General features: G+C 45.8%; 1 protein-coding gene across 2 annotated transcripts in view; it reads right to left on the bottom strand.

Moving 5' to 3' along the window:
* Window positions 1-13,090, bottom strand: part of SLC26A6 (solute carrier family 26 member 6) — a 453,283-nt gene that overhangs the window by 96,738 nt on the left and 343,455 nt on the right. The window lies entirely within an intron of this gene.

Genomic DNA, 13,090 nt, shown 5'->3' with positions numbered 1-13,090 from the left:
AAAAATGTGCTACCAGGACTGATAGCAGGATATGCGCCATCTTGCAAAGGGGACAGGAAGGAAGTGCAAGATAACAGGTTAAAGTCCCATGAAAAAGAAGAGATGGTGTATCCACCGAAGAAGCAGCCTTGATTGCAGGTAAGTGTAAATGCCAGAAAAAGACTAGGAACAGGAGGACTCAGAAAAAAAGGAGAAAAGGTAATCCGACATGAGGCCCAACATAACAACGGCACCTGGGGAAGATGGATAACGTACCGGCTGTCAGCTGGTTCACGCTGGGACAGAGAGTGTGAGCGATAGAGAGAGAGAGAGAGAGAGAGAGAGAGAGCTGGGCTGTGCGAAAGGTAAAGACAGGACACGGAAAGAACCAACCCGAAATGAAAAGGAGAGCAACGGAAAAACAAGGCAGGAAAAAAGAGAGAGAGCCGATGAAGGATGGAACGCAAGGCGGGACTGGTATCCGGAAAGGCAAGGAAGAAACAGCTGACCAGTATCAGAAGTGAGCGGAGAAACCAAGAGAATATGGAAAACAGGCAATGGAAAGGGTCTGACGTGGCAGAAAGGGAAACGAAGAAGCACAAAGCAAAAAGGTCAGTGAACGAACGTTGAACAGCGTAGCGAAAACACAACTAAAGTTGCAACGCACTGGTGGGTGGGGCAAGAAAGCATTTATGGGAAGTAACCCAAAAAGACTAGAATGCCGCAGAGAAACATGGCGGCACATCAACGGCGGATTCTCCACCTAGACCACAGCTTCCAAGCATTGTTCCTCATGACAGCATGCCTCCTTCAGAGGGGTACCGTCCCGGGTTTGCCCGAATGGAGGGTGTGAAATCTACGGATGCAGAGGGGTGCCGAGATATTAGAAACTGGCTCCCAGGAATCCTCGACTGGTGTATAGTCCATCTGACTAGGTACTGTAGTCTACTTTGATGATGCCAGGAGTCCATAATCCTCGCCACCTCATATATGTCTGGGGAAGGATCCTTGACAGAGGTGTGATGGGTTGTTTTCCGTTGATGTTAGTCAGGCACATAGGTCTTCAACAAAGAGGAGTGAAACACAGGATGAATGCGCAGCAGGGGCTTGTTGAGTTTAAGCTTAAATACCACAGGATTCATGCGTGACAAAATGGGGAAAGGACCCAGGAACTTGGGTGCAAGTTTGGAAGGTTATGTCCATCTGGGTAGGTATTTGGTTGAAAGCCAGACTAAATCACCTTCCTTCCATGATGGTACCTGGCTGCGATATTGATCTGCTTGTTGCTTCTATCTCATGCGGCTTTCTTCCTGATTGGTGATGGCCTTCCTTTGTGTCTCTGTAAGGAATTCCAAAAGGGAATCTATGGCATGTAAGTTAGAAGATGGGTAAGATATGGCTAGAAAAGACCTGGGATGACACCATACACACAAAAGAAGGGAGGCATCTTTACTGCTGAACGGGTGGCGTTATTGTACACAAACTCGGCCATGGACAGAGGATGGTACGAGTTGTCTTGTTCCGCATTGGCGAAACATCAGAGACTGCTCCATGGTAGCATTCAAACGTTCGGTCTTCCCATTGGACTAAGGATGGTAGCCTGATATTAAAGCCCTCTTTATCCCCACAAGATCGCACAACGTCTTCCAAAACATCAAGGTATTTTGGGAACCTCTGTCTTACAGAATAGTTTCAGGGATACCATGCAATCGTACAACGTCATTGAGAAAGACCTTTGCCATTTCTGGTGCAGAGGGAACGCCTTTCAAGGGTGAGAAGTGAGCCATCTTGCTGAAGATGTCAATGGTCACCATGATTGCTGTGTGACCTTGGGAAGGAGGGAGATCAACCACAATATCTGTTGAAACATGTGACCAGGGTTCTGTTGGAAGGGGAGGTTGTTCTAGCAATCCGATCAGTCTGGAAGTGGGACTCTTGCTCCTGGTACACACTAGACATAACAGTACGTATTGTTTTATGTCTGCTTGCATGGAGAGCCACCAAAATGTCTGTTTAACAAGGTCAGTGGTAGCCGCCACACACCCTTGTGGTCCGCTATCTTTGACTCATGGCACCAAGAAATTATCAGCAACTGTTGTTCAGGCTCTGGTATGAACAGCCATTTCTGGAAGAACCACAGCCCATCCTTTTCCAATATCCGACTATGTAAAGTAGTGGTTAGAAAGACCTGATATGAGAAGTTGACAATGAACTTCCTGTAAAAGTTTGCTAGCCCGAGGAAGGCTTGCATCTCCTTGACTGACGTAGGAGCGGGCCACTCACGGATAGAGGATGTTTTCTTTGGGTCCATGCCAATTTGGGCGGAAAGTATGAAGCCTGGATACAGTACTGCGGAAGCTGTAATGAGGCATTTTTCAGGTTTGGCGAAAAGATTATGGCGTCTCAACCGATCCAACACTTAGGTGAGGTTTTGTGGTGAAGCCTGTGGTGGTTTGAATATACTAATGTCATCCAGGTAGACAATAACATTCACAAACAGCAGATCAGCGAATAAATGGTCCATAAACCTTTGGAACATGGCTGGCGTGTTCACCAGACCAAAAGGCATCACACAATATTCAAACAGACCGAAAGGTGTACGGAAGGCCGATTTCCATTCATCCCCTTCCTTAATCCTCAAAAGTGGTAAGAGCCCCTCAGGTCGAGTTTACTGAAGATGACGGCGCCTTCCACGGCCTCGAGAATGTCCTTAATCAAGGGCATGGGGTAGCGATCCCTCACAGTTACCTTGTTCAGATCACGGAAGTCAATACATGGCCTGAGTTCCTGCGAGTCTTTTTTTCTATAAAGAACAAAGATGCCCCAGCTGGGGATTTGGAAGATGAGACAGTGGCCCAGGTATTCATGTTCTCTGAAATTGTCAGGGAAAACATTTGTCCAAAAGTAACAAGCGCATTAGACAAGATCTCTATTGCGCAATCTTCCGGACGGTGAGGTGGTAATTCTTCAGGAATTCGACCTTCAAAAACGTCTGCATAGGTTTGAAAAACAGAGGCCATGCTCTGTTAACCCCAGGCAGGATCTGTGAAGGATAAGACACTGTGGCACAGTCTGCCAAGGATGCAAGGGTGCAGTGCCTCTTAAAGTAGTCTGAGCAAAAACGGAGAGTGTTGAGTGACCAATCAATGAAAGGGTTGTGCTTACGCAGCCACAGTATTCCCAGTATAACAGGGAAATGTGCTGCTCAAATGGCATCAAAGCTGATTTATGAACGGAGACTAATACAGGGGTGGTGGTTTGTATGATGGGCCCGGAGCACGAAAGGCGACCATCCACTCCTACGATCTTCTGTTCTTCATCCTTGTGCATGAGACCGACACACTCCTGAGTAGCCCAATTGATATCCACAAAGTTCTCTGCCGCGCCGCTATCGACTAAGACAAGGACCTTCCTCTCTGGCTGTTTGTTCCACTGGAGAGTTATCTTAACACCATCAAATGGGAGTCATCCCCTGTCCTTCTGCTAGCTTGGGAACCTTCTGATGAACCCTGGCTAGCGGCTCCTCCTAAAACCAGGGTTTGTAGTTTACCCGTCTTTGTGGAGGGACCACAGGACAGTCCCGCAACAGGTGGGTGTCAGAGGCACAGTACATACACAGACTCTTATCACAATGTCTGTTTCTTTCTGTTGGAGTGAAGGGGCCTCTGGCTGCCCCTATTTGCATCGGCTCATCTGCTGAGCGAGCCTGTGGAGAAGGCGTCAGCGTCTGCGGTCTGGGGTGTGAAAGTGAAGGCATCCAGCTCTTCTTCCGTTCCGATCTTCTCTCTGACATTCTTAAGTCGATTTGGAGAGCCAAGGAACTCAAGTCGTCTAATGTGGAAGGACGAGGAACTCGTGCCAGTTCATGTTTAAGCTCCTCTTGGAGTCCCCTCCGGATAACCGCAAACTGCACCGGCTCCGGACAACCTCCTTCACTGGCTAGCTTTTTGAATGCAGAAATATAGGACAACAGGTCCACTGAGCCCTGCTTGATGTCCAGTAATGCTTCTCCTGCAGAAAAGCCAATTTCTTGTCTCTTGAAGGTCTGTCGGAAGAGAGCTACAAAGGCATTGTAGTCCTGGAGTATAGGGTTAGCAGAGGTGACTAATGGTGTAGCCCTGGCCAGAGCTTTGCCAACCATATCGGAAATAAGAAACACCACCTTGGTGCGGTCGAAGGTGTAGGTGTTAGGTCTGAATGTTAAGTACATTAAGCAGGCATTCCGTCGAACTTCCCGACTGCCAATGCTAAATGGGGTAGATCGGAGTGATGGGCTTCTCGAGCCGTCACCAACTGTCGCAACACAGTGTTCTCTGCCTTGAGTCCTTGCAACTCCATCGATAGTCCTTGGACGGCGTTGACTAATTCTTGCACCTGTTCAGCGGTAGCCATCTTTTGGCGTTGCAATCTGCAATCTGTCACCTTGGCAGGGGCTCACCTGGACTTCGACATCGCTGTCGCAGGGGGAGGCTTTGGATTATTTATTTATTTTTATTTGAATTTTTATTAATTTTTCTTTTTCAACAAATGCCAAACAGTAAATGTCACTTTCACATTTCCATACATCATCCAATGCTTGTAATTTCCTTGAAATGAACATGAAGTGGAAAATAAAAGACAGCAATGAAGCTAACAATTGCATAAATGATCAACTGACACTTGTCCCCTGACCCCCTCCCTCTCCCATCCCCATTCTCTCCCCCCACCGTCCCCTAAAACCGCTCAAATGAAAATATAACTAAACCTAATTGAACAGAGTATAAGGTGCTTCCTTGTGCACCGTTCAGGTTAAATATTTGTGTAAGGCTTGGATCACTTTTTTGTACCAATTCTACTCTCTAGTGTGTGCTAACGGACCGCTAGAGGCGATTGTCTGTATAATCCTTGATGTTCACAGTGGCATGCTTTTATCACTTGGTCTTACGGTGTCCCAGTATGTTGAGTAAAATTCAAGGAAGAACAGCCATATCATGTTTATGTTCCTTTTAGTTTCTTGGACAGCTGCTGTGAGACTTTCCATTTCGTAGATGGCATGCGCTTTGGTTACCCACTCACTTTTCGTGGGCAGGGAGAGGGATTTCCACTTTATCGTTAGACAGACCCTTGCTGCCAGCATTAGATTGCGGGGCATGTGTGTGAGTGTCACATAGGAGTCTTCTTCGTCTGATTCGACTCCGAACAGGACCAAAATTGGGGTTAGGTTTCTGGGTATCCCATATATAGCTTGTGTCCACCCTAGAACCTCCTTCCAATACATCTGCACCTCCCGACAGTCCCACCACTGATGCCAGTAATCACATATTTTACCGCAACTTCTCCAGCAGAGGGGAGATGTGCCGGGAAACATCTTGGACAACCTTTGGGGGGTGCAGTGCCACCTAACAAGCAGACGTGCATTGTGCATTTTATATTGTACTGGAATGGAAGACGCCCATACTGCTTTGTGAATGGCGTCCCAGACTTCTGGCTGATCTGCGAGTCCCAGCTCTGATTCCCACTTGGTTTCGGACTGGGGGCGTTTCAGGTGACCTTTCATGAGCAGGGATTTATACATCCGTGCAATAAGACCCTTCGTTGTTTGGGGGGTGCTGAGTATCTGCTGGAATGGAGTGAGGGAGCGTTTTAACGATGTGTCCCACCTAGCATCATTCAGGGCACTTTGCAGCTCTAAGTACAACATGGGGGTCACTTTGTTGCCTTGCATTGATTTTCGTGCTTCTGCATGAGTAATAAATATACCCTCCCTCCACATCTGACCTGTTCGTGTTAGACCCGCTTCGAGCCACGGTTGGAAGTGCTGCACTTCAGCTATGAGATCTCGGATGGGGGGGCCCAAATGAAATTAAGAGGAGAAGGCCATTGCCCTAGAAGGCCGCCACAGGGACCACAGAATTTTCAGAATTGGGTGCTCTCGTATTCTGCGGGTCATTGCCGATGGAGGGACCCACATCCATTCCCCCAATGTGACCGATGTAAAGATGCCATTTTCTATGGCCACCCATTGTTTTTCGGGGTTTTCCCAGAGGTGATCTGATAGGACTCGGAGCTGAGATGCCCTGTAATACTCCTCTAAATCTGGATATCCCATACCGCCTGCCTCTTTGGGTTGAATCATCATGGAGTATGGGATTCTGGGCTTCTTGTCCGCCCATAGGTATTTCTGGAGCCTGCGTTTGACCTCGGTCATAAACAACTCCGGGACGATTATGGGGAGGGATTGAAACAGAAATAGAAATCGTGGTAGGACATTCATTTTTATGGAGGTGAAACGGGCCGCCTAGGTCAATGGTAACTTGGTCCATCTGTGTACGTCTGCTTGGATAGCCTTCCACAGGGGGCATAGTTTGCTTCAAATAGCCCAGTCATGGGGACTGTTATGTTGACACCTAAATATCTCACGGAGTGGGGTTGCACCAGGAATCCCCAGTCCATTTTAATTGGTCCAGCGAGTCGGTGTTAGGCATTACGGCGATTGCTATAGTTTTTTGTGGATTGGCTCGGAAGCCAGAGAGAGCCCCATATCGAAGTAGTTCCTGGAATAAGGCAGGTATGGATTCTGTTGGATGGGTGAGGTATAATAAAATATTGTCTGCAAACATGGCTAGTTTGTATTCCTTGCCCCCTCGCGGAACACAGTGAATCGAGGGGCTTGATTTTATGGCTTGGGCAAATGGTTCAATCACTAAGGCGTATATCAGGGAAGACAGCGGGCAGCCCTGCCTTGTGCCTTGCGTGAGTGTAAATGATGACGAGACGATTCCGTTGAGTGATACTTTTGCTTGGGCTGTGTGATAGAGTGCTTCCGCCCCCTGGGTCCATGTGCCTCCTAGCCCGGCCCACTTCAATACTGCCCGCAGGAAAGGCCATTCAACACGGTTAAACGCCTTCTCGGCATCGATTGATAACAGAAGAGGGCCCTCTCCGGCCTCTCGAAGTGTCGCCATGAGATCTAGGGTCTTCCTGATGTTATCTGCCCCCTGTCTTCCCCTTATGTACCCAACCTGATCAGAGTGAATCTGTTGGGGTAGGACTACGGCTAAACGTGCCGCCAAAATGCTAGAGTACATTTTTGCATCAACATTTATGAGGGAAATTGGGCGATATGATGAGCATTCTAGGGGGTCTTTGCTTTCCTTGGGAATAACGACAATTGTGGATTCAGTGAATGATTTGGGAGCTTGACCCGTTTCCAGGATTGAGTTAAATAATTTGATGAGAAAGGGAGTTAGGGTGCTGCTGTAGGCTTTATAGAAGGCAGGTGTGTAGGAGGCTTTGGATTTTAAAGTCTCGACAGAGATTTCTTCAGGAGCACCCTTCTTTTTGAAGAGGTAGGGTCTGTTCTGGGAACTTGCCACCTTGGTTGGACCGACAAAACAGTACCAACAAAAATTGGTGTCGTCCCTGCGCAGCCTAGGAAAGGGAAAAAGCCCAAAGGCACAAAAAAACCATGGTCGGTATTCCGGTGAGACGGCCGACTGCAAGAGGTGATGAGTATCAGAAGGGAGCAGAGAAACCAAGAGAACACGGAAAACAGGCAATCAAAAGGGTCCAAAGGGGCAGAAAGGGAAATAAAGAAGAACAACGCAAAAAGGCCAGTGAACGAACATTCAACAGCGGAGCGAAAACACAACTAAGGTTGCAACGCACCAGTGGACGGGGCTAGAAAGCATTTATGGGAAGTAACCCAAAAAGACTAGAACGCTGTAGAGAAATGTGGTGGCACATCAATGGCGGACCCGCCATCTAGACCAAAGCTTCCAAACATCGTTCCTCATGACACCATCATACTTGAAGGAATATGTATGTGTCCACGCCTCTTTACTTCTTGCAAGTCTCTTAACTCAGAGGGCCTGGTATATAAAAACAACACTAAAACGTTATTTTCCTTTTCCGGTATTCAATTTGGGTGTTCACCCTGGGTCTCCCTCAGCCGGGTTCAGATCCTTTTCAAAACAAAAGTTCAACGTTGGATTCCCCTCTTCCGGGCTCATATCCCTTTCATACTATGTTCCGATAATTCTTTCTCGGGTGACTCACAGTTTACCCCGTATCCCCTTCTACCAGGCTAAGATCCCTTTCTTTCCCTCAATTAGTCTCTCTCAGCCAGGCTCAGACCAATTGTGATGTATTTTAAACTATCAAAGACTTTTGAATGTGCACAGAGTTTGGCTTGACCCGTTGCATGACCACTTCACTTTATTTTTCTCACACTCAGCATCAGTTGGATACCTAACAGACTTTCAAATGTTCACCCATGTGGCGCCAGACCACTCTGTGTATGGTATCTTTTCTTGGCCTCCCAAAGTTCAATTATAAAGTTCAACTACTCCTTTGGTCTCCAATTATATTCGCGTTGCTCATCACAAATGTCTCAAACACTGTTGTCGCTTGTAACCTTGATTTAAAACATAAGCTGGTTTGGCATCAATTTCTCCGATTCACCGGCTGTGCTGTCTTTTCTGACGCTGCTCAGTTGTAGGAGCCAAGTACAGTACCACAGCGGCAATTGTTCCTCCCCGCCTTGGTTATCGATGCAGGAGTGCCCCGGGTTCCTGCGGCACACTGTGCAGCTTTGACCCTCTCTGGTCTCGCCGTCTTTCTCGTTGTATTAAACTGCCATCTTGGCACTGCTGTTTCCTCATGTGTTTTGCCTCGAACAGTGTGTGCTTTGCTGCTCTGCCTTTTATCCTTGTGGCGGAAGTGTAATGGAAGTCAGTGTGTGTAATAATCCATAATTGCCTGACCTTGCCTGACCATTGGGTTGGACATGTCAGGTATACGGCTCTGGTGTTAGTCCTTTGTCGCTCACCGTGGGCTGTTCATGAGAAAGTGTTCGTGTCAGGAAAGGGTGGTTTGGGGGTTGAATTCCTAGGTATCCTACCTGGTAGGATGGGGAAAATGTGTTATAGGGAAGGGGATTCTCGTCTCACCATCCAGTGTCCCACTTCCACTCCCCATAGACCCCTCATCCAGGTGATCCTTCAGCACTGGTCCACCCCAAGGAACTGGATCCAAAAGTGATGGCTGTGTCAAGGCCACCTGGATGACAGATCCCAGTGGACTAGCGGGTGATACACCTTCAGGTTTCTCACAGTGGTGGTTAAAGCAATTAAAGATTTTATCTGACTGAAATGCACTGGTTATATGTGTGATGATGCAGATGAATACGTCACTACTACCTTCCGCACACAGATACAAAACGGCAAACAAGTCCAAGTACAAAGGATAGGGAAGGCCTCATTGCCTCAGGATGACTAGGAGTATTCTTTAATTGAAGTATGGTCGAGCATGGAAGTCTGTTCCCCCACATATGACTCACTCCTATCTTGATGACGTGTCAAGGTATCCAAGGTTGGTAAGCTAGATGCCAACCATTGGCAAGTCCCCTTAACACACCAGCAATGATGGATAGCGCCAACCAATTAACTGTCCCTGTAATGATGTAGTGGAAATAGTATCAATAGTGGGATGGGTCCAGGAAGCACCACCAGATAGGCATCTACCAATAGAGTGACTTACCCTGACACATTCAATACGTAGTTTGAGCCATTAGCCAAACCCAATCCCCCATAGGTTTTGTAGATTGATAATGTATTGTGACGTCAGTGCCGACATAATGTTGGTACAAAACTTGCTTGCAATCGTTGAAAATGTTGAGAGCTATGAGATTAAATGCTTGTATGCTGTCCTGTCCTAGATTTATTGTTTGAATAAAGCTGGTATTTGTCATGCGCTTGAGTCCTCCATCATTGAGTATTATTCTGATTAATTGTGTGATCCTGGGCGTCCCTTTACGTATGGTTCTGATGGGGTTTATAGTTAATGTCTTTATGGGTATAATTTTGATGTTGGAGTTTTCTGAAAGGATGACTTTAAGAAGTGAAACTATGACATTTTTTAGGCATTTTTATGTTGTCCTATCATTGTTTTTAGTGTAAAATTGGATTTTTATAATAACATGTGGATGAATGTTTGTATATATGATGAATTTGCATATGTGAAAAGTTCCATTGGAACTGAGACACATTATAAAGAAAAATAAAATCAATTATTTAATTGTACTAACGTTGTAAACTGACACCTTATATAATGAGGTTTTACAATCTTTATTTCTAATGATCACTTTCAATATATTTTGTATTCATAATAAGAATGTTGCATATAAACCATACTTATATGCGACTGGTATATAAATGTAAGTAAGAGTATTTAAAAAGGGGAATAATGAAAAAAAGGTGTAGAAAATGGACAGAGGCAAAGGAGGGTTTTGGGGTGCCATGTAGGGGCAAAGAGGAACATGGGGTGTGTAAACCACATTAAGGAAAAATGAAACCTTTGTGATCAAAAGGAAAGTCAAATATTTTGCTCATTGCTCAGGGAGTCACAGAAATGTGTGATTCAAATCTTCTGGCATAAAACCAGGTTATGATTCCTAAATGGTCAGTCTGGTACACTCATATTGTACTCTTTAGAAATGCCATTATGAGAAAGGGCAAGGTGGCAAACGGTGGCAGTGTGGGCTGCTCTGCTTTGCATAAAATAGAAGAGCATCTTGGGTATATAAGGATGACCACAGATATTCATATTTAACATACATGTCTGTTATAAAAGGGCTGTATGACTGAATCACTAAGTCATGATTTACACTGTGCTTGGTGCTCATTTTAATTTTCCAAAATACATTCTAATATTAAAATATTTGTAACATTGAAGCATTTCAAAAGATTCAGCCACAGGATTTAATTTTGAGTATAGAATGGCCTGATTCATTCACTCCATTGGGGTCCTGGTGCTGTTAGCTGGATTTCAGGGCAAGGATTCCCCACTCTTTATTATGGTTCATACAAACCGGCCAAGTATGTGTAAGATCATCACTGTCCCATCTGTCCATGCATCATGAACATTTCAGCCACATAATAGGGTTATAGGTGGACAGGCAAACAGAGTTGGCCACTGTCATACGTAGCCAGTCTTGACATGTGCAAAGTAATTTGACCATGGTTTCTACATGACCCAGGAACATGCATCATTGATTTTGCCCATCTCTTTACTTTATGGATCACTATTAAGTCCTAAGGGGTATACATGTTTAGAAGGAACAATAGTATTTCTGTTAACAATAGAATATTTGTTACTGTTTTTCAGCACCCCTCAAATAAACCCCACTCTTCTAAAATGCGAATCAACTTTAGATCAACCCTAATGATTTCTTTTTCCTTGCACACTCTCAACATCGAGTTAATTTAAATAATTTTATCAGTACAATCCATGTAAAGTAGGCTATGTTATGTTATGTTCTATAATTGGGACCTGTCCCACACACAACTGTTAGGTAATGTTTTGATTTTAATTCTAAATCTCCATCACCTGTGAGGCCCTCAGCACTTTTTGCTGGACTTGTGGATTATTTTCTATGTTCCTGAGGGTGTGGGAATCTTTTTCCTCACTCACCCTTTCTTTTACTCACCATATGGGTATCCTTTATATGACTCCCCATACTTTATTTTTGGAATGATACTTTCCTGTAACTTTTTGGGCATCTGTATTTTCCTATTGTAGCGCACAGCACTTTCTGTGCAGTGTTGCTGGGGTGCCCCTTCGGCTTCCCTTTTTATTTTCCTCTGGGTTCCTTGTGTGAATTACTGTTCCCGAGGGTAGATGGATGCTTTTTATCATTTCTACAATTCTCATTGTGAGATCTGCACACCCACCTTATGTGGAGTGCTGGGAAGACGCAAAGTATCCCTTTTTCACTGTTGCTGTAACTTTTTTGTTCTAGTTATTTACTCACCTTGCAGAACACATGTTCTCAAGGGCAGAGAGAGATATGTTTATCCTCTCTACATTTTACATTGGGAGTACAGCACACCCCACCTTATGTGGAGTGCTGCAGGGTTATTCTGTATCCCCTTTCTTACTACTCCTGTAACATTTCTGTTACAGTGACAGGCGTACCATTATGGCTGGTGGCAGTGGACATGTTCAACTGACATTTGTATTATTTTTACTCGCATCCGCGGCCACCATTGATCTAGAATGGTGGTTTCTTTCTTTTTTTGCCATTGTTAGTGTGCTTGTCCTTTCTTGGTCCTCCTTCTGCTGTCCTGGGATAGGGAGTCCTGGTTTAATTTTTGTCTTTGTTGGGAACCCTTTGTGTAGCCCGCAAGGCTCCAGACTGTCTGTGAAGACAGGAAACAAGGGAGGAGTCGAAACTCTGCAGCCCTTTGTCTTTTGGGATGCCTGCCTGGAACCAGTGCTAACTGGGAGGCTGGCCACCCTGAAAGGATAGCCACCCCCTACAGTTTGAATGTAGCATGTGTGCTGATTGGCTGGGTTCCTGAATAAATGGCTTGGATCTGGAAGCTGAAGATAAGTCGACCACTGGAGCTGAATCCGATGAGGAAGAAGAAGAGAAGACAGCAGTAGCTGATTCCAGCGACCAGAGATGCCTGCTGTGTAACCGCTTCCTGTGCTGACTCCTTCTTCCATGCAACAGAGGAGTCCCGAAGACGACGACCCTGACCCTGAGGCTGGTGGGACCAATCAGTCTTAAGAAGACCTGTCATTTGAGCCATCCCACAACAAGCTGTGACCTTCCTGGGCTGCAAACCACCAATTCCCTGGGACCTCAAGGCTGAGTGCCGCGCAACATCTTCCCATGAAACTTCAATGACGGCTGCAGGACCTCCAGAAGCAAGATTCCACTCCTTGAAGACCCCTCACCAGAGTGCTGTACCAACATAGCGAGGCAAATTGATTGGATGACGCCCGTTCCACATTTGGTACCTTGAAAAGATGCCAAATCCAAAGAGCCGTGAGAAGCACTGAACACTCCTTTGTTGGGAGCCTTTTCTATTGACTGCTGCTGCAAGTTCCCAGCCAGTGTCCTTTCTTTCATCACCACAACCAAGAATCCAGAGTCCTGTGCTGCTGCATCGTGAAGATGTCCTTCTGCAAGCTGTTACTCTCTTCTGAGGTACTGTGTGGCAGAGGGTAATACTTACCTAAAGTCTTGTGTCGCACCTGTGTGGCTATGGTGGTGATTTGTGTAGTTGAGGGTTTTCTCATACCTTTCGCCCAGGCCTACCACTGGAATACATCTAGGGAGCCA

This window comes from Ambystoma mexicanum, chromosome 2p (genome assembly GCF_040938575.1).
Source record: "Ambystoma mexicanum isolate Mex_15411 chromosome 2p, UKY_AmexF1_1, whole genome shotgun sequence".
Taxonomy (NCBI): Eukaryota; Metazoa; Chordata; class Amphibia; order Caudata; family Ambystomatidae; genus Ambystoma; species Ambystoma mexicanum.
The sequence above is the reverse complement of the archived record's forward strand: the minus strand, read 5'-3'. Positions and strand labels throughout refer to the sequence as shown.